The 22,651-nt window shown below is 38.0% G+C and overlaps 1 protein-coding gene and 1 long non-coding RNA gene across 3 annotated transcripts in view; both read left to right on the forward strand.

Moving 5' to 3' along the window:
* Positions 1 to 253: 253 nt before the first annotated feature.
* LOC124865054 lies at positions 254 to 11,974 on the forward strand. The gene is made up of 3 exons (XR_007037436.1): positions 254 to 318; positions 8,109 to 8,202; positions 11,857 to 11,974. It is a non-coding gene; the product is annotated as an uncharacterized LOC124865054 (long non-coding RNA).
* Positions 11,975 to 12,758: 784 nt separating this feature from the next.
* The window catches only part of spaca6 (sperm acrosome associated 6), a 49,697-nt gene continuing 39,804 nt past the window's right edge, over positions 12,759 to 22,651 (forward strand). Inside the window, exon 1 of one of the 2 annotated variants that reach the window (XM_047359799.1) lies at positions 12,759 to 13,276. The gene's annotated coding sequence lies outside the window, so the exon portion shown is untranslated. The remainder of the gene's footprint in view (positions 13,277 to 22,651) is intronic. The other variant, XM_047359817.1, reaches the window with a different exon arrangement.

Genomic DNA, 22,651 nt, shown 5'->3' on the forward strand with positions numbered 1-22,651 from the left:
ATAAATTAAACTGAATTCATTTTGTTCTGTTATATTAATTATTTTATCTTGTGAAATTTATTTATTTTTTGTTTTAGGTATCATCTCTGAATAAAACATGTTGCACTGTACTTGGTTGTTTCTTTGTAGATGGTAGAGTTAAACTGCTATATCCCTCTGCTGCCACAAGGCGGGGCTGTAACCTCGGCAGTGCAAAATGTTTAGGTCTAATGAGCACATGTTTATTCTGTGGTTTTTGATGAGGGGAAGAAGAAAGCCCTGCAGCAGCTGAAAACAACTTGTCCAAACGTGATCTCTCATCTATACATCTTGATCAAGGTAAGTTTCTTGTTTCAATTTTTTCCCTACAGCCAGCGGTTTTTATCAGAGAAACAAAACCCATTTCAGCCACACCCTTCTACAGAATTGTCCTTTGCTGTACCTGCAGGCTATTTATTTTATTACTTGAGAATTTAATCATCATACTACATCACAACAATAATATTATTATTTCTGTGAAATCAATTGAATGTATTCAATTAAGTTTCAATTTTTTTGCAATGAAAATTTGTTGAAATTATAGAACTTTTATTTCAAAACTGTAAACAATGGTTGCCCAAAAAAGAAAATTAAAACCACATATATATAACAAAATGTATGAAAACAAGAACTACAGTCAGTGAGTACAATATACATTCACTGACCATTTATTAGGTACACCTTTCTATTACCAGCTTGGACCCCATTGGACCTTCAGAACAGCCCTGTTCTGCCCCTATGTGGCACAGGTTCAACAAGGTATCTGAAACCTTCCTCAGATATTTTTGGTACATAATAGCATGACAACATCACAAAGTTGCTGCAGATTTTTCAGCTGTACCACCATGTTGGAATTATGATTATTGATTAATTAATCTTTATCAATAATTATAATTAAAAATCATAATTTGACAAAATTAATTTCTTAACCAAAATCCTCATTTATGAATTGAGACCAGAGATGTCTTCTGGTGTTGTAATTGTGGCTCAACGCCTCTGATAATTACAACCGTTAAATACTCAGTAATAATTAATAACTATTAACAGAGATGTCACTGTTTAATCGACCGTTTCTACCGAAACGTGTGGAACTTCAACCTTATCTTGACTGACGAATCACTCTTGCACAAAATAAACACAAAACGCCTTCTGTTTATCTATGTGAATATTTATTAAATCACAGCCTGATACAATCCTCTCTTCCAATTTAATAATCTTCACCTACTCAATCATGCAAAGTTCTACACAAAAAGGGGGTAAAATATCTAACTAAACAAAATAAAGCAAAACAGCAGTTATGGCAAAAATGATAATATGACAAAGGGATGTGGTGGTGAGTGGGGGTTGGGGCGCAGCTCCAACTGTAACTCAGTTATACTCATAAAACCTCCCCCAACTCTGCGAGGTGAGCAGACAAAGGGTTATAAAACTTTTGGCGGCAAGCAAGCAAGCAGTAAGGTTGAAGACAAAGAAAATGGTGAATTTCACCATGAGGTTATTTTAACAGTCCAGTCTCACAGCGCACCTGCGCTTGCTCTCAGGTGTTCAACAACCCCGCAACACACACAAAGCTGGGTAGCACAGCGGCTTCCAGGCATCCAACACGGCACATCAAAGTTTCAATAAAAAGGTTACATGCACATATCATTCAGGACACATTAGATTAAATAGCAAATCTCATCGCACTAAAACCTCCTGTACCCTGCCCAGACTTTCTAAGAAAGAAATAAAAAGTAAAAGATGGGTGTTACTTGTCGTCGTCTTCCTTCTGAGCGGGGTTGAGAGAGAATGGGGTGGAAGTTGGAAGTTACTGTGCGTCCACAGTTAACTTCAGGAAAAGCGGTCAATCTTCGTCCTCTGGCCTCCTTGGCGAAAAGGAAAATATGATCTGACCATCACAGTCGACTAGAACAGAAAACAAGGTGGCTCCTTGAAACTCCGTGGTTTTTTAGTTACGTGTTAAACTCACGTCTTCGATCGGCAAAGTGAAATTTCTGGCCTTCTTATTCCAGAAACCTCAGTTATAAATTCTTCGTTGGCCAACGAGAGAGAATAAATGAGATCCACTCGGGACTCTTCTCCAGGTAATGCTTCAGATGTTGGTAACCGTGTCACGGTCTCCAGCTGAAGGCAAATGGTCAAAATGGGCGCCTTCCTATATAGCGTCCTGTGACGTCAGACTTGGGGCACCCCGTCACATCAGTCGCAATGTCCGACGGGATCTGTAGGAACGGACTGTCCTGGATACAAAATGGCCGAAAAGGCCAGGAGGCCTGGTGGCGTCCAGCAGCGTGCAAATGGTCCAATATTCAGCAGACAAGTGGTCCAACAACCACATCCCAAAGTAGTTCTACTGGATTAAAATCTGGTGACTGGACCCCATTGGAGCACAGTAAAGTCTTTGTTATCTATATGGAGCCAGTTCAAGATGATTTTAGCTTTGTAAGATGATGCATTATCCTGCTGAAAGTAGCTGCCAGAAGATATGTACACTGTGGGATGCTCAGCAACAGAAAGGCAATGGTGTTTAAAACATGCTGAGTTGGTGCTCGGGGACACAAGGTGACAATGTCTGCCATACCATTAAACAACTGCCACCAACCTGGACCATTGACACAAGGCAGGATGGATCCATGCTTTCATGATTTCTACTCCAATTTCTGATTGTTGCTGCTGAAATTGAGTCGTATCTCACCAGATGTTTTTTTTTTCAGTCTGTTGTCCATTTGTGTTGAGTCTGTGTGAATTGCATCCTTAAATTCCTGTTATTGTTGGCAAGTTTGGGACCTATGTGGTCTTCTGCTGGTGTGGGCCATCTGCTTCAAAGTATGATGGTCTGGTCGTTCAGAGATGGTATACCAAAGACCCTGGTTGTAATAGGTTATTCTTTGACCTACTTATGCTTGTCTTTCTTCTTAGGCATTAGTCTTCCAATAGTCAACTGAGGTCTGACATGAAAACTGAGGTCCGCTCAACAGCTGCTCACTAGATTTGTTTTTGCTCTTGTGGACCATTCTCTTTAAACCTAAGAGATGGTTGTGGGTGAAACTCCTGGCACTCCTGAAACCAGCACGTCTGGCACCAACAACCATGCCCTGTTCAAAGTCAATTAAATCTCCTTAACTTTCCATTTGGATGCTAAATTTGAACTTCGACAAATCATCTTCACCACATTTAGATTCCTAAATACATTAATTTGCTCAAAATCAGAGTGGCCGATTTGTTATTTGCATTAACCAGCAATTAAACAGCTTTACCTAATGAAGTGGCAAGTGAGTTTATGTTGTAATATTAAATAAAGAAACATTAAATCAACTGTTTCCTCAGTTATTTCTTAACAACTTTTTTTATGAATAAATGTACTTAAAATAAGGCTGGCTTTTTCAAAAAAGTAAAAAAAATATATACCAATAAATATGGAAGGTGCTGTACTTAAAATAACAATATAAACAGCTTTTATAATAATAACAAAACATAATAGTAATACTAATGTATGGTACTGTTAGTAAATACCTAATACACATATTGCCAGTTTGACTGTAATAATAGCATCCAAAATATGAAAGTTGTGTTTTACAGGACCGGTAATGATAACCCTCTCATTTCGCTTTGTCTGTGGTTAGTTTTAAAGAATAGTTAACTGTGAACAGTATTTCTGTCACATAGACTCGGTATTCTTTTGACCACAGAACTCTAGCCACAAAATGGCATGGGTCAGTCTCTCAGATCAATATTGCACCCATAAATACCAGCTAAAGCAGCAACGCAGTCTCAGAGACGGAAGGTCTGACACAGTGACATCATATCATATTAATAATACAGTCATGGGAGTGTTTGTTCTCTTCATAATCCCTTTCTTTGTGATTTGTATCAGGCTGAATTTGTGTATAAAAATGATTTATGTGATAATTTGGTTATATTGTGGGATTTCTTTTTAAATGCAATACTTAATATGCATTTCCAACATCACGTTCTTTTATTAGCGGTTAAAGAATTTCTACAAAGTATTTTGAGATACTGTAAAAATGATCAGGATAAAAATGAAGTAATAAAAGCGCTAGCTCTGACTACAGAATTATAAGCCATGTGATTCTACATACCAGCCTGAAAACAAATACTTTTCGTATCTAATCATCTGTTCATGTATGTTTGGCAATAATTGATGAATTTTGTTTTATTCTGAAAATATTGAAAAGGCTTAGTTTTATTCAGTTTACTGTGAAGAAATCCGCAAAGATAAACAAAAATAGATTCTAGTTTTAATTATCAGCATGAGTAAAGTGATTATTAAGCAGTGTCAGAGAGGAGTTTTAAATTTAAGTGTCAGCCTTTCAAAGTGCAGAGAACAAATTAAATATAAGCAGCAAAGACTCAGAAATCCTTCATAATATTGAGAAAAAAACATTTATTAATTTACCAGCTTAAATCAGCTTGCATCATTCATCACGGTCATCCACTGAAGTGCTTACTAAATTAAAAGGTTGCTAAAACTAGTGCATTTAATAATTCCCATACATAAAATGACAAAACAGCAACTCACCATACAGAAGCTAACTAACTCAACAGATGTTAAAAGCAAACAGAATGTATTTCTTCATTATGTCTGTACATATAATATTTCATTACAGTATTGTACGTTTGTTTGATGTGGAACAATATTTGGCCCCTCACAGATTTCTTTTGTTTTTGCTTTTTCATCACACAATTTTATATCAGACAAAGATAACTTTAGTATATGCTGAATATAGTTTTCAAATAATTATATCAGTTGGCAACAACAACAAAACAAACCCCCATCTAAACCAACATGGCCCTGGGTGAAAAGGTAATTTAGCCACTTGTTTAGTTTTGTATTACCTGTGATTAAGCACATTTTCTGGAAGGCAGAGCTCATCACTGCCAGAGATTTAGAATCAAGATATCGCGTAAATAGGACCTGTCTGACACAAAGATGGACGCTAAAAGATCTCAAAAAGCAGTACATCAAGCCCAAACCGAAGACAAGAACAGAGGAGAAATACAAAAGAAGCCATTGATATCTATGAGTCTGGAAAGTCGTTTCTAAGACTTTGGGACTCCAGCGAACCACTAAGAGAGCTATTATCCACAAATGGAGAAAACATTTATTTCATTTATTTATGTATTTCAGGAAAAAAGAACATAATTAACAGAGTCAAACATGATGGTGATAGTGTGATGGTCTGTGGCTGCTTCAGGACCCAAGCAACACACCATTACTGAAGGAACCATGACTTCTGCTCTCTCGCAGAAAATCCTGGAGGAGAATATCCGGCTCTCAGTTTGTGAACTTAAGCTCAAGCAAAATTTGGGTGAAGCAGCTGGATAATAATTTGAAGCACACCAGCAAGTCCAGATATGAAGGGTTAAAAAAAAAAAAGAAGATTTAATTTAAGTCTGTTCTGTACTCCAACTGAGATGTAGCGACATGATGGTAGACTGGCCATTCGTGGTCTAAAACCCTTAAGTGTGGCTAAAGTAAAACAAATATCTCAAGGAAAGTGGCCAAAACATTCCTCCACAGTGACATAAAACACTCATTACTAGTTATCCCAAACGATTGATGGTAGTTTCTGTCACCAAAGTTGGTACGATCAGCCTTTAGGCTGGGTTGGCTTCTTTTAATAAATTAAATCATCATTTTGAACCACCTTTTTATTTATTTATTGTAGTAAAAGTTTCTGACAAAGCAAATCAGGTTGGATTGTATTAACTGCACTGGAGAAATCAAAGAACATGATCCTCACAGTGCTGCTGGCTTTGTCCAGATGACAGAGGGTTTGTTGAAGCTGGTGTATGATGGCATCTTCAACTCCAACTCCACAGCGATAAGCAAACTGCAGGGGTCCTGATAGTTTATTGTTTGCTTACTCAGGTGGGCCAAAATTAGCATATTTATTTAATAAGCTGTTATAATACTTTTACTACCTTTAATAATATTATATTTTAAAAGATAATATTAATAAAATAACAATTATTACATATTGTATCCTCCAATGAGCACATTTTTGAATAATAATTTGAAGTGTTTTGTTGCTTTAGTTCTACATTCAGACTGTTCCACACCTTTACTCAATTTACTGAGACATAAAAACTCTTTCTGGTGGTTCTAATAATACAAGTTTGAAACTGAATTCACCTCTTAACTCATAAAGCCCTTCCTTCCCTTGAACAGTTTTCTGGTAGTTGTTTATTTTTAGCTTTAAATTAAATCAGAACTGTCAGTAATTTCAATATGTCAATAAATTAAAATTATTTTTATAACCTCTGCACAATAACTTAGATCATTGGTTAAACTAGAGCACAGTATAGCATGTGGAGTTCCATCAATAACAATGCCAGTAAATGTATTTTCAGGTACTCAATGTATATCTTGTTATCTGTATTTAAATGTCTGTGGGTGACCGACTGTTCCCAAGCAACATTATTTTTGTTTTGTTCATGTGTAAGTTATACCTAACTGCCTGCAGCAGCCCTGCTGCCACTAAATGCTGATTTCTCAAGAAAGAATTTTTGTAGCTCAAGACTGAAGCACGGTGCTTACTTGAATGCACTGTGATAGTTTAGACCAGGTTGGAACCCCTCTCTAGATTGTAATTTAACAAGCTTAGGATCCTCAGACCTCCTTAAGAAATGAAACTAAAAAACACAAATTAGATGAGCAAAACATGTTGTGCTATACATGTTACAACAGATAAAAGCTGTACTTACAAAGATAAAGGTAATAGATAAAGACAATAAATTGTTTATTGATGCTGTGTGTGCTGAGTTTATACCCCAGTTTAATTATTTACTAGTACTGGAGATGCAACAGTCTCTTTAGTTGTTTGTTTGTGGGCGTGAAGCTGAAACGTTTTTCTTTACCATTTCAATAAATGAGATTGTTTGTGACCACTAGAGGGCAGACCTGTGTTTTTTCTGTCATGCAGTCCATGATTCTGAAACACAAAGTCTACATTAGAAGCTGGACTGTTTTGGTTTCTCTGAACCGTTTATCACCTCTCATGCCCAACCTTCATGTATTTTTAATTTTTTTAATAGCCGGACAATGGTTGTTGGATGTTATTAGTCAAATGTTGTGATGATACCACTTGCTTAGGATCACATTCCAGTGTTATATCATCCAGCACACTTAAAGCCACTTCTCTATTTATACCCTGTTCCAACTTACAGCTCTGCATTGTCTCTCACTCTAACGTCACATATGACTCTCTGGCACCTTTAGGTTGCCGCGTTTGTGTGAGAACTTGGGGAAAGTGTGTTAGATCTGTGCAGAAACGTCTTTTATCACCCGTGGCTCCACTGGATCAAACTCACTGCCCCAGATGCCAACTCAAGAGTGAATTATCGCTGAGAGGGTGCCTGAGAGAGATGGAAATAGACAGAGAGGAAAGAGGGGGGAGGTGAGAGGTAGAAGTGTTGTATAGAGTGGGTGCCTTTTTGTACCGATTAGCATTGTTTTGGCTACAGATGGAAATTAAATAGTTTTCTCTCACTTTGTTTCCCTCTTGACTTGTCTCTTTTTCTTACTCTTTGCTCTTGCTAATCTTCTTCCCACTCATTTTTTTCCTGAGCTGAACCTGTGTAGGCAATCCTTATCATTAGCTGTAAGACTGATTGCTTTACTCTATCCTCGATCAATTACTTTCCTCAAAAAGTCACAAGTGAGTTTTTCCTATCAGATTTTCTACCTTTTAACTAATCCTGATGCAACCCTACAGACCTCACCTATGCCTGTGTAAAGTACTTCATCTGAAAACAATTTTTTCCCCATTTCTTTGTGTCATTTGCGCTCCTTAAAAGCTGGGCCAGCATTCTGCTGTGATAATAGGAACCCAGACAGAGATACATCATCCACAAACATGCGATTGTTCCACACATGCGCCACACAGGTGTCATGATTCTGCAGATAAGTATTGGAAATGAGACCACTTGACCTCAAAACGTGATAGCGCTTTTGCAGGAGCAGCTCCTTTTCTGAACGCGTCTGGCCGCATCAATGGAGCCCACACGCATGCACCACATGCAGCCTGCTTCACCTTTAAAAACATATTGATTTTTCTCTTTCACAGGGAGCTTAACACGATCGATTGCTGGGGTGCTTTCAAGTTCAGCGCCAGTATAAGCATCTCTTCCTCTCACACACATGCTGCCTTTTCCCCTCAGGTAATGATTGTCATTGGTCTATGGGAATAGTTTGTCTGCATTTAGAAGAAGTGTTTCTCTTTTCATCCGATCCATCTCCCTCCTCCTTGTGCACCTGCGCTGTGGTTAGGTATTGAACAAGAATTTGCTTCTCAAACCAAAAACGAGGCAAAGGCAGAGCACACCTTCTTTGACCTTTTATTATTGCCTGCCTTCAGCTTCAACACCTACTTTCTCCACCTTTTAGTGCTTCCATACCTCTGTGCATTTGCATTACAGCAGAAAATTACTTCGTACTAAAAATGTGTCCTCTATTTCTCAAAGAAAAACAAAGGTGTACATAGGGCTTTTACACATATTTTGCTATTTATTTATACTAAATGATGTAGGTGATTTCACGTTCAGTGCTATTCTCTGTTGTCCCCATCCAGCATAAACAGTCTCTGTGTTATATACGTATATATAGCATGGAGCTTCTAAGATGTGGATTCCAAAATCTTTTGGGATTCCTGAGAAAAATGTCACCTGTTTGACATAGAAGATTAAAGCTGAATCCCATTTTTGAGAGTCACTACTACCCCTAGATTTGAGTTTTCTATTGGTTTTAAATTTAAAGTCAAAAGGGGTAAGTGCATTGAGGAAAAACTTAGGACACCTTTCTGCCCTAATAGTTAGTCTTACACACTTCTGGTAAAATAACTTTAGCGAGGAACATCTTGTAGCCATCTATCAGTTTCTCACATCAGTCGGAGTAAAGCTTGTCCCATTCTTCACTTTTCAGCTGTGAGATGTTTGACAGCTTTCATGCTTGTTCAGCCCTTTTAAATTCACAGCATAGATCTGGACTTTAACTAGGCCCAGGACTGTCCATCTCTTAAATCTCGGCCAGCCCTTGGTGGATTTACTGGTATGTTTTAGGTTATTATCATGTTGTAGGAGGCAGTTCTTTTTTTACAAATGGTCTCACAATTTCCTCAAGCACCTTGTGACACACGGCAGATTTCATAGTGGATTTTGTGATGGTAACCTAGCCAGGTCCTGCTGAAGCAGAGCACCCTCAAACCATGACACTTCTAGCTCTATGCTTCACAGCTGGTATGTAGTTCTTTTCTTGAAATACTGTTTGGTTTATTCCAAACATGTCCTCTGATGTAGTATTGAAATAACTCATATTGGACTAAATCAACAGCAGCAAGAGCCTGCTGTAGGTCCTGTGGTGACATTTTAGGGTTCTTGGGAACTTCTTTTAGCGTCTTGTGGTCTGGTTGAAGGGTAAACCTTTTTTTTGAACATCCAGACCAGGGCATCTTGGCTGTCTGAATGTCCTGAACTTGTAGAATAGTTCTCTATGAGATGGGATGACTGATTTCAAATTCTTTTGTGACCTCTTAAAATCCCTTTCCAGACTTGTAAGCTGCTTATCTTTTCTTTCCAAGGCCTCAGACAGCTCTTTTGATGTCACCAAGATGTTCTCTCAACAACATTCAAGAGCACAACAAACTAAACGCCTGATGTTTAAACAGGGGAACCTTCTTCAAAACGCTTCAAATGCTGCTTTAAGTTTCGGAAAGGATAAAGTGAAGTCTTTAATCTAACAAAATGAAATCGTTGTCTTTGGTGCAAAAAAAGATAAAAGGTTTCAGTCCTGGACCACTGAAATTATTCAGGTCTATGACAGTGATGTTACATCTCCTCAAATCTAGTAAAGGGCATTTGCCTTAAAAGTTAACTTTGCTATTTAATGGCCTATGACATCTAAAGTTTGTTTTGGAGTCTTAACCAAAAGTCGATTCAAACCAAAGACAACTAAAGCACTTCTCTTTTTTAGTACGAAGTCTCTTAAAGCATCCTCATTTTATTCAGCTTTCATTGCTCTAAGTCTTGTGGTGATTGTTTTCCTCCCTTGTTTCTTTTTACATTCTGTAAAACCTGACAACAGCACTGTTTATCTCAGTATTAGCATGGGTCTATACAGCAATACTGTCATTTCCAGCATTTTGATTTCCTTTTTTTCAGTTCCTCTCTTTTATTCCCCTGACTACAGTTTAAACACAACATCCATTTCTGCTAAAGCAACCTCTAAAGTGGATTATGTTTAACACTTGGTATAAATAAGAACTACCTAACTGAATAATAAACAGAAAAATGTTTGGAAAGAATAAAGCAATTCTCTGCAGTTTTCCTTTTGAATGAGGTTGTGTTTCCAGTTTCATCGGTAGGAAACTTTTCTTCTATCACCTATATGTCCTCCCTGCTAACTGGTAGTCTTTGAAAACTCAGCAGTTAAATATGAAACTCCCAGTGGTGAGTTTTAAATATTTGTGGTATGAACTGGCTTAGTGGTTATTAACTCAGATATGTTATATTTATATATATATATATATTTCTTTTTACTTTTTCCTGCAGATTAACAGTTATTTATCTGCCTACCTACCTACCCATTTAATCTTTTCACATTTTGTCAAATTGCACCTGCAAAATTCAATGTAATATAATGGGATTGTATATGCTTGACCAACACAAAGCAATGCGCTGTTGTGAGGTTGGATGGAAAATGAGACAACTCTTCCTCTGTACTGCTGAATGTGTGTTTAGAGTCGTCCTGCTAGAAGGTGAACCTCTGTCATAGACTCAAGTCTCTTGCCATCTCTGACAGATTTTCTTCCAGGATTGATCTGTATTTAGATCTGTCTATCTTCCCGTAGACTCTCACCAGCTTCCCTTTTTCCGCTGAAGAAAATCATCCCCACAGCATGATGCTCCCACCACCTTGTTTCACAGTGGGAATTGTTTGTACTGTAAGGTGTTGGTTTTCCTCCACATAAAGTTTTTTGCATGTAGGCCAAAAAGTTCAGTTTTTCTCTCTTCTGATCAGAGCCCCTTCTTCCACATGTTTGCAGTGTTCCCTAACTTGGTTGTAGCAAACTGTAAATGGGAGTTCTTGCCAGATTTCTTTTTCTGTCCAGATTTGTGCAGTGCATGACTAATAGTTGTCCTGTCAAAAGGTTCTTCCAGATGAGCTGTGGATCTTTGCAGCTCCTCCAGAGTTACCATTGGCCTCTATGCTTTCCTATTGCTTTTCTTGCCTGGCCTTTCAGTTTAGTGGGTCACCATGTCTCGGTAGGTTTGTAGATGTGCCATATTCTTTCTTTTATCGTAGACGAACTCTATCGGACTCTGTTTGCTAATTGAATGCAATTTTTTGAACTGGAATTTATTGAGGGGAATCAGATCAGAGTAAAGGGGCCTTAATATATAAATCACACACAGTTTTAGATTTTTCTTTTAAATATTTAAACTATGTATCACTTTCTTCCACTTTAGCTATTCACTACTTTGTGTTGGTCCATCAGATAAAATTCCAATAAAATCAGTTGATGTTTGTGGTTGTAATGTGACAAAAAGTAAAAATGTTCGAGGGTTATGAATACTTTGTTAAGGAGATGTATTTAGTGCTAAAAGAGATAATAAAAATTCCCATGAAATATAAGCTCAATTTAAGTAATGTCTTTTTACCATAAATAAGACCTAATTTTGCATCTATTCCTAATTTTAAACCAAGTTCATTTTGAAACCTTTTTCTTCTAGGTTTGTCCTTTGGCTCAGATGTTTAATTTTATAATGCTTTAAATTGGCATGAAGATTTATTTTGAATCTGTGCTTTACTCCCCAAAGTCATGCAATGTGCAGATCAATTAAGTCTGTGACGTAAGAAGCAACGGGTTCTCCTGTGCCCCCACTGACCTACTATCGACTGGCGGCTATCTCTCACCCCACCCCACCACAATACCCCCGCCTCCTGCTGTCTCAACAATCAAATCAGTCAAGGTGAGTAGACTTTCCGCTCCTTTTTAATAAATTAAAAAAGGCACAGTCACCAACTTGTTTTATTTGCAAGCAGCCTTTTGCAGATTTGCGAGGTTGTGCTTGGAAAATGGTCTGACTTTAACCTTGCACATGAAGGCATGCACATCTGACTGCAGCCCTTCATGAGGTTACCCACCGTTCTGTGAGTTCTATTTCAGAAGCAGTCTGTTATAGAATGGTTCCCCTGCAAACGTTAACCATACACTCAAACTTAGTGCAGGCTTCCTCCAGGAAAAACAGATTTTTGTTCTGTTTTGGTCATAGTTTTTCTGTTTTACATCTTATGTATTTCTAAAGCTGATCCTCCAGAACCTTGAAGCACCAAACCCTTTCCCCTCCCCCATCTGCATTTCTCTTTCTGCCCCTTTTTGCCCCTCTGTCCTGTTCTGTCTCTCCTGCAAGCCGACTCTCTTTCCTGTGTGCTGGGGGGCCAGCGGAGGGGAAGAAAAGCACTCCCTGAGTTCAAGTGCACGGGCTTTAAAGACACAGCTGGTGCAGCAAACGGGGCCGAACGACAAGGGAAAAACAGCCATGGAAGGGCAGAATAATAAACCACTGACAACGTGGAGGTGGAGATGGGAATTATTTTATAAAAAGGGGAGATATTTGAAAAAAAAAAACTAAGGAAAAATGTCTCCTCCCCTTTTTTTCTCCACATATACTCCCTCCCACCTTCAGCTCCCTCCCTCGCTCTCTTCTCTCCTTCATTGCTATCCTGCATACATATACACACTCCCACAAACACGATGATTGATGTCTTTCCCTTCTCTGACCCGCTCCGTCTTTCTCAGCAACCCTTTCTGCAGCTCTTAGACTTTCCATTTGTTCTCGGGTGAAGTGTGCGGTGGAACTGGTTGTGCAGAGCTCCAGCACATGCTGTCCCAGATACACACTAAGCACCAGCAGCAGCAGTGGATCAGCGTGCCTCTCACTTTACCGCCTGTGACTTTATCCGCTGCCTTTTCCCTCCAGCACTCCTCCTCTCAGGACCGACTTCCTTTGTCCACCAGGCATGTTTCCTTTCAAAGTGCTGAACGCCAAGGGATGAAGAACAGACAAATGGTGCTTGGGGAGAAGATGAGGAGGCATTAGTGGATAAAATGTGATATTGCTGGAGCGCCATGGAGATGCCAGAGTGCCAAAAGAATATGAAAAAAACAGACTGAATATGAGGGAACGGAGAGGAAGAATCAGGTTGGAATCAGGAAAGAAGAAACACCGGAAAAAGGTAAAAAAAAAAAAGAAAGAAAGAAACTCACATTATAGTTTATTACTAATCTTAATCTACAAGAAAAAAATTTATTCCACTATGCTTTTCTGTTTTTGCTCTGTACATTTTATTTTCTCGGCCCCGTTTGTCTTAGTAAAGTCCTTTTCCTTCCTCCCTCTTTGGAACGTTTTCCCTCTAACCTCAGTCGTTATCCGTTAGCTGAGCATACATGTTTGCTCTAAGAAAACTTGCATGAAATAAGTTCAGTTCTAGCTGAATGTTTGATGTTTTTGCTGGGATGGGATGATGAAAGAGAAGGAGGAATGAAATTGGGCCACTGTTTTACTCCTCTTGTAAATCTTTATCTCTGTGTCCTGTGAGTGGTTTTGGTCTGGTTTTACTTCTGCTTTCAACTGATACGAATCTGAAAAATCACACAAGGTATTTGAATTATTTGTTCGTCATCCTGCCCACCTCGGAATTGGCGCGGCCCACCCCTCTACTTCCCGTCACTGTTTGTTTTTGGTCTCAGTATGCATCCCTCGTTATGCAGTTATAAACTAAACATAGTCTCTGTTCTTTTAAACATCTATAAACACTGAAATCAATTATCTGAATCCCGTTATGCTTTGAGCCCAACAGACACATGCTTTCGGTCTTGCATGTTCGTAACCCTCCCTCCATTGTTTAATATGGAGAAACAGTTGAGGAAAACTCATCTTCATCCATGCTCCTCATCCATGCCCATCTTCATCTCCATGAATGAAACGAGCTCTCACTCCATAATCCCTCAGTATTCAAACTCTCAATGATTACCCAGTCTGCCATTTACCGCCATTTGGCAAAAGATGAACAGCAGGGTTTCTCCTGATCTGCAAATCAAAAACCATCGAGTAAAAATGGCTTTATAATCTCAAACGATGGTGTTAACAAGATTTAACAAAAAAAAAAGAAAGAAAGAAAAAAAAAGTTAAACTAACATTTTTACGGCAATCAGATGACATGTTTGTCTTATTCTGTTGTACAAATGTGTTGTTCTAAAGTAATGTTAAAATAGAAAGGTAAACTCTGACACTGAAGTAAACCAGTCCGTAATAGCCCAGACTAATGTCAAGATCTAATCAGTGATTGGCAGATCAAACAGTGAAAGATTTTTTGATTTATTTTTTCCTTTTCATTAAATGCATCAAAACTAAGAACCTTCACCATTTTGGGCCTGTACACGCTTCAGCAAACAGCTTGTACTTTGATGTGTTTTTATTTTTATAAAAAGTCAAATAAAGATTAGGGATATATGCTTGGATGTTTAACTAGGCACAAAATTGTAAATTCGTCATTTTCTGTTTGATTTGAAACCACCTCAATTAAGGAACAAGCAGTGCATTTTTAATGGACTATAACATAGAATTGGCAATTGTGTCCAGAGCAAAAACCTGAAGTTAGTCTTGGCAAGGAAAAGGCCTGATTGGTGCATCTCTAATTCCAATAGAAACACTAAAAACTAGTTTTTGCCTTTAGACTGCTGGATAAGTTTATTTCACACATACATATACATAATAGAACATACTATGACACATTTATGTGCTGAAAATCAGAACATTGTTGATAAATCTTTTGGTCAACTATTTACTCAAAATTTAATTTTTAAAACATGAAAAGGAGCCAAATTCTAAGAACTGAGCAAGTGAGTTGTGTGGTGTAGATATGGGCTGGTTTGCCGAAATGAAGATACATCAAAGATTTAAAAAATCAGCATTCAAAAATTGCATACATTTTCTGTTATACTGTTCCTACAGTTCAAACGTTTTGAGTTTCTCCAACTTTAAAAGGCATAATAACACAGCACTGCCCCTGCCCCCACCTGATGTTGAGCACTGCTGGTCAGCTGGCTCCTATAGTTTTTGCTTGTTTAGATAGAAAAACAAATTTAGTTTTTTGGTAACATTACTGTTTTGAAAAATGTGAACTGTCATGGTTTGGAAACCAAAGGAGTGTTACCCCTCACTCTTATTAAGGTAGCAATCAAAACCTACAAGCTACAAGCGGGACTGCAGCCTAGATACCCGAGCAGATAGCCTGACTAATTATTTTGCTATTATTAGCTTGTTATGCTTGTGTTACTCTATAAATAGCAAAAAGTAAAACATTTAGTGAGATAAGCACTTAAAAAATAGAAATAGATTTGTATTTTGCTCAAGTCTCAGTATAAAAAACAAAATAACAAAGAATATGTGCTGGGAATAACACAATGAAAGTAATACTCAATATAATGGATTATTTTAGCAGCAGTAGGAGCAATGGTTGCTTCTCTTTTCTAAAGTAAAGGAATTCCTTAATTTTATCATTTTAGTGTACAATTTTTCTCTAAATATCATGACATTGGGAAGTTTGTCACGCCGTATGCTTGCCATAGCAGCACATACTTCAAGTAGAGTTGTCTCGCAGGACTTCTGCAGTGATAAATGTGGTGCTTTTCTCATTCAGCTGTGTCAAAAATATCATTCTGATACCAACGCACCTGAAATTTTACAGGTAGATCTTTCTCGTTGTTTTTTTCTCCTAGCCTTTTACTGTATCCTGTGATAAATCTCCTCTCTTCACCATTTTACTACCAATCCTTTGTTGGTTTTGATACATACATGTGACTCATGAAACTGTTCTGAAATAAATATCTCCATTGTGCCTGTGTTGTGAATCAAAACTTCCTATTTTTTTTTAAACCTGAAAGAGCAAAGAATATGACAACTGTCGTGAGCTGCATGAAAATCTTTGCTTAAACGACATCACTTCAATTGTAAAAGGTTTTTAGACATTCAATTCATCTCAACAGGACTGCCACTGATCATTTAAGTTAAAAAAACAATCCACGGGTATTTAAAACCTTTTCAACTCCACGCTGACACTTACTGGTCTCCAGCACATCTAAACATCACAGTCAACAGGAAGCCATTTATGTGCGTCACTTTATAAATCATAACTCACCATTTGCTATCAATTATGTAGTTCAGGTGTGAAAGAGATGGGAAAAGGGACCACACAGCAGGCACTGAGGTCCGGCACGGAGAGAAAGCTCCACACCATGTGACTGCTGTAGATGTGCGCGGCCGCTCTCTCACGGCCTGAGTGAGAGCTGTTCCCCCTGGACTCAGTGCTCCAGTTGAATCAGTGTTTGTCTGCCTTTTCTAGGACATGGGGGCTGAAATGGTGCTGGAGCAGAGAAAGCTCCATCTGGATACCCAAAGGGCTTTTCTACATTATTAGCACAGCGCTGATACTCTTTCTTTCTAAAGTCCACCACCAGTTTAAAACTCTTATCTTGTGTTTGGTTCTAGTGCAAAAGGTATCATTTTTAAATAAGAAATTCAGCTAATTCACTTTCTAATTTACATTACATTAATTTCTCACACAGGTTAGAATAATTTGCTGCTAACCATAGTATACTATAAAATGAAATGAGGTTTTGTTAATGCAATCAACATTTTATATTTCATAAGCTAGCTAAAGAAATCCCAAAGCTACATTGCTCTAGATATTCATTGAAAATTGATATTTTTTCCTTTTTTTTTTTAAGTTTTCCACCTGCATGGCCCCTGAAAGTCCTGTCATAAACACTGTAATACACACGTCATGCCAGTAGGCAACTTTGATTACATCAGATCCAACAACAAAACGTTTAGGGTAAAGGTCAAAAACACAGTGGAAATAAAGCCATTGAATCTCAGTTATAAGGGTTCCAAAGCAATTTCTAAGGCTTGGAAATCCACTAAGCTGTGAAAAGATTATCATCAAATGGAGAAAACTTGGAATAGTGGTGAATCTTCCAAGAAGTGATCAGCCTACCAAAAATACTAAGACTGACTTATCCTTGTGGTCACAAAAGAATCCAAAAGACCTTAATCATTCATCTACCTCAGTTAGGTTCAGTGTTTATGAACCAACAATTAAAAGAAGGTCGGGCAAAATTTGACTTAAATCTGAATCGGATTGGGTGGCATAATCTTAAACAGACCGCCCATGCTCAAAATGTGTTGAAAGAAAACACTTCTGCAAAGAATAGAGAGCAAAAATTCCCCCTCAGTGACGGAAAAGACTCATTGCCGGTTATTGCTAATGCTTGATTTTCAGATGTTTTTGCCAAGTTGGTGCAAGTTTGGGGCAATTATGTTTTCACAAGATTGAGTTGGATAGTTTTTTTGATTAATGAATTATCTTTCTTTGTCTGTTATTAAAATTTTACTTTGACAAAAAAGCAAAACAGAAAGAGATCTGGAAGGAGGCAGATAGAAAGAAAGAAAGAAAGAAAGAAAGAAAGAAAGAAAGAAAGAAAGAAAGAAAGAAAGAAAGAAAGAAAGAAAGAAAGAAAAAGAAAGAAGCTTCTATTGAAAACAGAAAATAATTATTCTTACTGATAAAAACAAACAGAATTAGTGGTGGTTTTCTAAGGTTTCTAACAGAACATGATGCATTTCTTGCTGTTGTGCTCGTTATAGAGTAATACAACTAGCTGATAGTCAATTAGGAGAGCTATCTGCAGTCAGCAAGCCTGCCGTCAGCTGTTTAATAGGCAAGTCGCCAACAGCTAACTGCTGTTTTGAAACAGCATTAGCTTAAAAAGAGGAATAGGGTGGCGCTACTTTTCCACAATATGACTGTCCATGTTTTTCACGACTGGAAATAGTCCCTTATGGCTGTATTTGCCTGCCTTGTAACTGAGAGAAAAGTGTAGCAGCCTTTTGATGAGGTGCAACGGGTGAGGAAAGTACTTCAAACTATCTGAGTGGTATGATGGAAACGTTTAACGATTTTAAACTTACTTTTTAGGTATACCTTGATTACAGTAGCCCCACCCATGCTTAATGCAGCCCTCCCGTGTAAGACACAAACACATTTAAAAGCCTTCACTTTGGAAATCATTTTTGAAAATCTGTTATTTTTACTACAAAGGTGCAAACAGTTGAAATTCTCACTTTTCCAAAAAACATTTGTTACTTAGGTTGTATACATGTGCCTAATATATTATAACATATAAATACTATAATTAGTCCCATATTTTAAAATGCCTAACTAATCCTCATACTATATAATTGTTTTACCATGCTCGTGTATTTTTATTGTAACAACTAAGTAGCTTACATCAATTACTTCAATCATTTCATGACTTAAATAGTCTCCTCATCTTTTATTTTATAAGCTCAGAACGACAGTACTCAGTCATCACATTAAAGAATATTATCTGAAGCTGAGCAATAAATCAACAAGACTAAAATACGGGAGTATTTAGGAAATAATGGCATCACCCTGTTTGTGAGCTTGCATGTAACATGTGAATGCCATGTGTTTGATGATTTCAAAAAATCCTTCCCCTCTCATAGTGAGCACATCAGAAAGACCTGATGACAAATTAAAATATTCTTCTCAGGATCCCATTTTAATTCTTAGCTTCTACTATTAGTATGACCTAAAGACATTAACTAGGACATTGAGTAAACAGTGTTGGTGTAGTGAAAGAGCAAGCCATTGAGTTTTTTATGAATAGGTTCATTTTCAGACAAATGAAAAAACAAGGAATTAGTTGACACAAAAGTAAACATTAAGTAAAGCTTAATTTACCCCGTATTGATTCAAAAAGTGTAACAGTACACATAAATCACAATGCAGTACATACCTCAGTTTTGGGGAGGAGAGTTTAAGAAATTGTCTATGAACAGCTTCACCTGAAAATAAAAGACATTTTAGAAATGTTTGTCTGGTCTGAACCAATGGCAGGTCATATGTCACACAAAATGTCTGACTATCCAAAAGTCTCTCTTACATTATAATAGAATACAGAATAAGTAATGGGAGTTTGTTTCAGTTAACTTAGCCTTCAGGATATAGGCACATGTACAGGTCCTTCTCAAAATATTAGCATATTGTGATAAAGTTAATTATTTTCCATAATGTCATGATGAAAATTTAACATTCATATATTTTAGATTCATTGCACACTAACTGAAATATTTCAGGTCTTTTATTGTCTTAATACGGATGATTGTGGCATACAGCTCATGAAAACCCAAAATTCCTATCTCACAAAATTAGCATATTTCATCCGACCAATAAAAGAAAAGTGTTTTTAATACAAAAAACGTCAACCTTCAAATAATCATGTACAGTTATGCACTCAATACTTGGTCGGGAATCCTTTTGCAGAAATGACTGCTTCAATGCGGCGTGGCATGGAGGCAATCAGCCTGTGGCACTGCTGAGGTCTTATGGAGGCCCAGGATGCTTCGATAGCGGCCTTTAGCTCATCCAGAGTGTTGGGTCTTGAGTCTCTCAACGTTCTCTTCACAATATCCCACAGATTCTCTATGGGGTTCAGGTCAGGAGAGTTGGCAGGCCAATTGAGCACAGTGATACCATGGTCAGTAAACCATTTACCAGTGGTTTTGGCACTGTGAGCAGGTGCCAGGTCGTGCTGAAAAATGAAATCTTCATCTCCATAAAGCTTTTCAGCAGATGGAAGCATGAAGTGCTCCAAAATCTCCTGATAGCTAGCTGCATTGACCCTGCCCTTGATAAAACACAGTGGACCAACACCAGCAGCTGACACGGCACCCCAGACCATCACTGACTGTGGGTATTTGACACTGGACTTCTGGCATTTTGGCATTTCCTTCTCCCCAACCTTCCTCCAGACTCTGGCACATTGATTTCTGAATGACATGCAGAATTTGCTTTCATCTGAAAAAAGTACTTTGGACCACTGAGCAACAGTCCAGTGCTGCTTCTCTGTAGCCCAGGTCTGGGGAATGCGGCACCTGTAGCCCATTTCCTGCACACGCCTGTGCACGGTGGCTCTGGATGTTTCTACTCCTAGACTCAGTCCACTACTTCCGCAGGTCCCCCAAGGTCTGGAATCGGCCCTTCTCCAAAATCTTCCTCAGGGTCCGGTCACTTCTTCTCGTTGTGCAGCGTTTTCTGCCACACGTTTTCCTTCCCACAGACTTCCCACTGAGGTGCCTTGATACAGCACTGTGGGAACAGCCTATTCGTTCAGAAATTTCTTTCTGTGTCTTACCCTCTTGCTTGAGGGTGTCAATAGTGGCCTTCTGGACAGCAGTCTTACCTATGATTGGGGTTTTGAGTGATGAACCAGGCTGGGAGTTTTAAAGGCCTCAGGAATCTTTTGCAGGTGTTTAGAGTTAACTCGTTGATTCAGATGATTAGGTTCATAGCTCGTTTAGAGACCCTTTTAATGATATGCTAATTTTGTGAGATAGGAATTTTGGGTTTTCATGAGCTGTATGCCAAAATCATCCGTATTAAGACAATAAAAGACCTGAAATATTTCAGTTAGTGTGCATGAATCTAAAATATATGAATGTTAAATTTTTATCATGACATTATGGAAAATAATTAACTTTATCACAATATGCTAATATTTTGAGAAGGACCTGTACTTGTATATAGCTTATATACCACAGGCAAAAAACAGATTTCAATATGGCTTTTTATTCGAAAAATGCAAAATAAGTAGATCGGTAGACTAGCACAGCAGAATTTTATTTCATAATTTTCACATCCCTAAGCTGAAAGTTAGACAATAACTTTGTCTCTTGGGCAGACTGGTCTGAGATGACCTAAATGCAGCTGTAGCTCAAATGACCATCTCTGAATGGACAAGACGTGAAACCTTCAAGCAGATGGACTAAAGCAGCAGAAGACCACATCGAGCGCCCGTCCTGTCACAGGTTCAACAAAACTGGATAATAAGAGATTGAAAAAATGTTGTCCGGTCCAATAAAAATCGATCTACGCTGCAGCATTCAGGCATGATGCACCATGTCACAAAGGTCAAATCACCTCAAACCAGTTTTTTCAACATGACAATAAGCTGTTCTCCAATGGCTTTCATAGTCACCAGATCTGTGAGCACTTTTGGGATGCATGAAACAGAAGATTTGCATCATGAATGTGAATCCAACAAATCTACAGCAACTGCGTGATGCTAGCTTGTCTATATGGACCGAAATCTGTAAGGGATGTTTTCAGCTACTTCTTTTCACAAAGACTTAAGGCAGTTAAGTTAAAAGGAGTTTCAACGTGGTACTAGCAAGGTGCACCTAATAATGTCACCATTGATTGTACATATAGAACAATCGTTCATAATAACACACCTCTATATACAACAAAAAATGAATAGATTGCCCCTCTGTGGGTGGAAGTTAATGTTTTCCACAGCATTTTCTCCTCCCAGCAGTGTTGAAATTATTTCCAGTAGGTGAGTTGATATCGATGAATAGCTTCCTCATGGATCGCCATGTGGCTGCTTTGTGTGCTCAAGAGCAGGCAGAGGCGGCAAGGTGGGGGTTAATATTTGCAGGCTGCAGGAATGTGTTTGGAGTCAGCAGCAAGAATTCCTCAGTTCTGCATTAGTAGGTCACAGTGCTGCCTCTTAGCTCGCCCATATCAATCCCCTCTTGTCTGTCTCTTTCTCTCTGCACAACTCTCATCTTCATTGCCACGTTCTTTCCCATCTCATTCTCGATGCACATCTTTTTCTTCTCTGTGTTCTCCCTCAACTTTTGATCCTCACCATTTCCCCTCTCCTCTCCAGCTCCTTAGATGTCTCAGACATCCTTAGAGCCCCAAGGGTAGGGGGTTGGGTTAAAAAAGGAGAGATAGAGAAAATGTCTGTGGATGTACTATGTTAGTGCAAGATCCTCATTTAACATTTATGGTGCAGGTTTCTGACACAAAGTCTTTGTTGATGTTGTTTTCTTGTGAATTTTGCTTTGCTTCAGTTAATCAGGTTTTTAAAATGATCAATTACTGTACAGGCATTAAAATCCAGCCAAAATTCACAGTGACCTCAACCCCTCTGACAGAAGTGGTCATTAACCTATTTGTATTATAGATTTGTAGCAGAGACCTAGTTTTCTTCAAATTAATTAACTACCATTTGTGTTGCTCTCATGCTTAGCCAAAATTGACTGGACTATGCAGTAAAATACACTACCAGTCGAAAGTTTGGAAACACCTTGTCATTCAATGGTTTGTCTTTATTTTTATCCCTACCTCTGGGAACTCAAACTGTTTCAGGTGACTGCCTCATGAAGCTCATCGAGAGAATGCCAAACATGTCCAAAGCAGTAATCAAAGTAAAGGAGGGCTATTTTAAGGAATCTAAAAAAATAAAATGTTATCTTTTAAAATTTTTTGTTTGCTACATAATTCTATATACTTTTGCTTCATAGTTTTGAGATCTTCACTATGTATCTACACAGAAGGTAATAAAACTAGGGAAAAACGATTGAATGACAAATTGTCCAAACTTTTGACGGAAGTTTATGTTATGTTTATTATATACAAATTATTCAATTTGAATGTATTTTTTCATTATTTTAA

The sequence above is a fragment of the Girardinichthys multiradiatus genome, chromosome 3 (genome assembly GCF_021462225.1).
Source record: "Girardinichthys multiradiatus isolate DD_20200921_A chromosome 3, DD_fGirMul_XY1, whole genome shotgun sequence".
In the NCBI taxonomy this organism is placed as follows: domain Eukaryota; kingdom Metazoa; phylum Chordata; class Actinopteri; order Cyprinodontiformes; family Goodeidae; genus Girardinichthys; species Girardinichthys multiradiatus.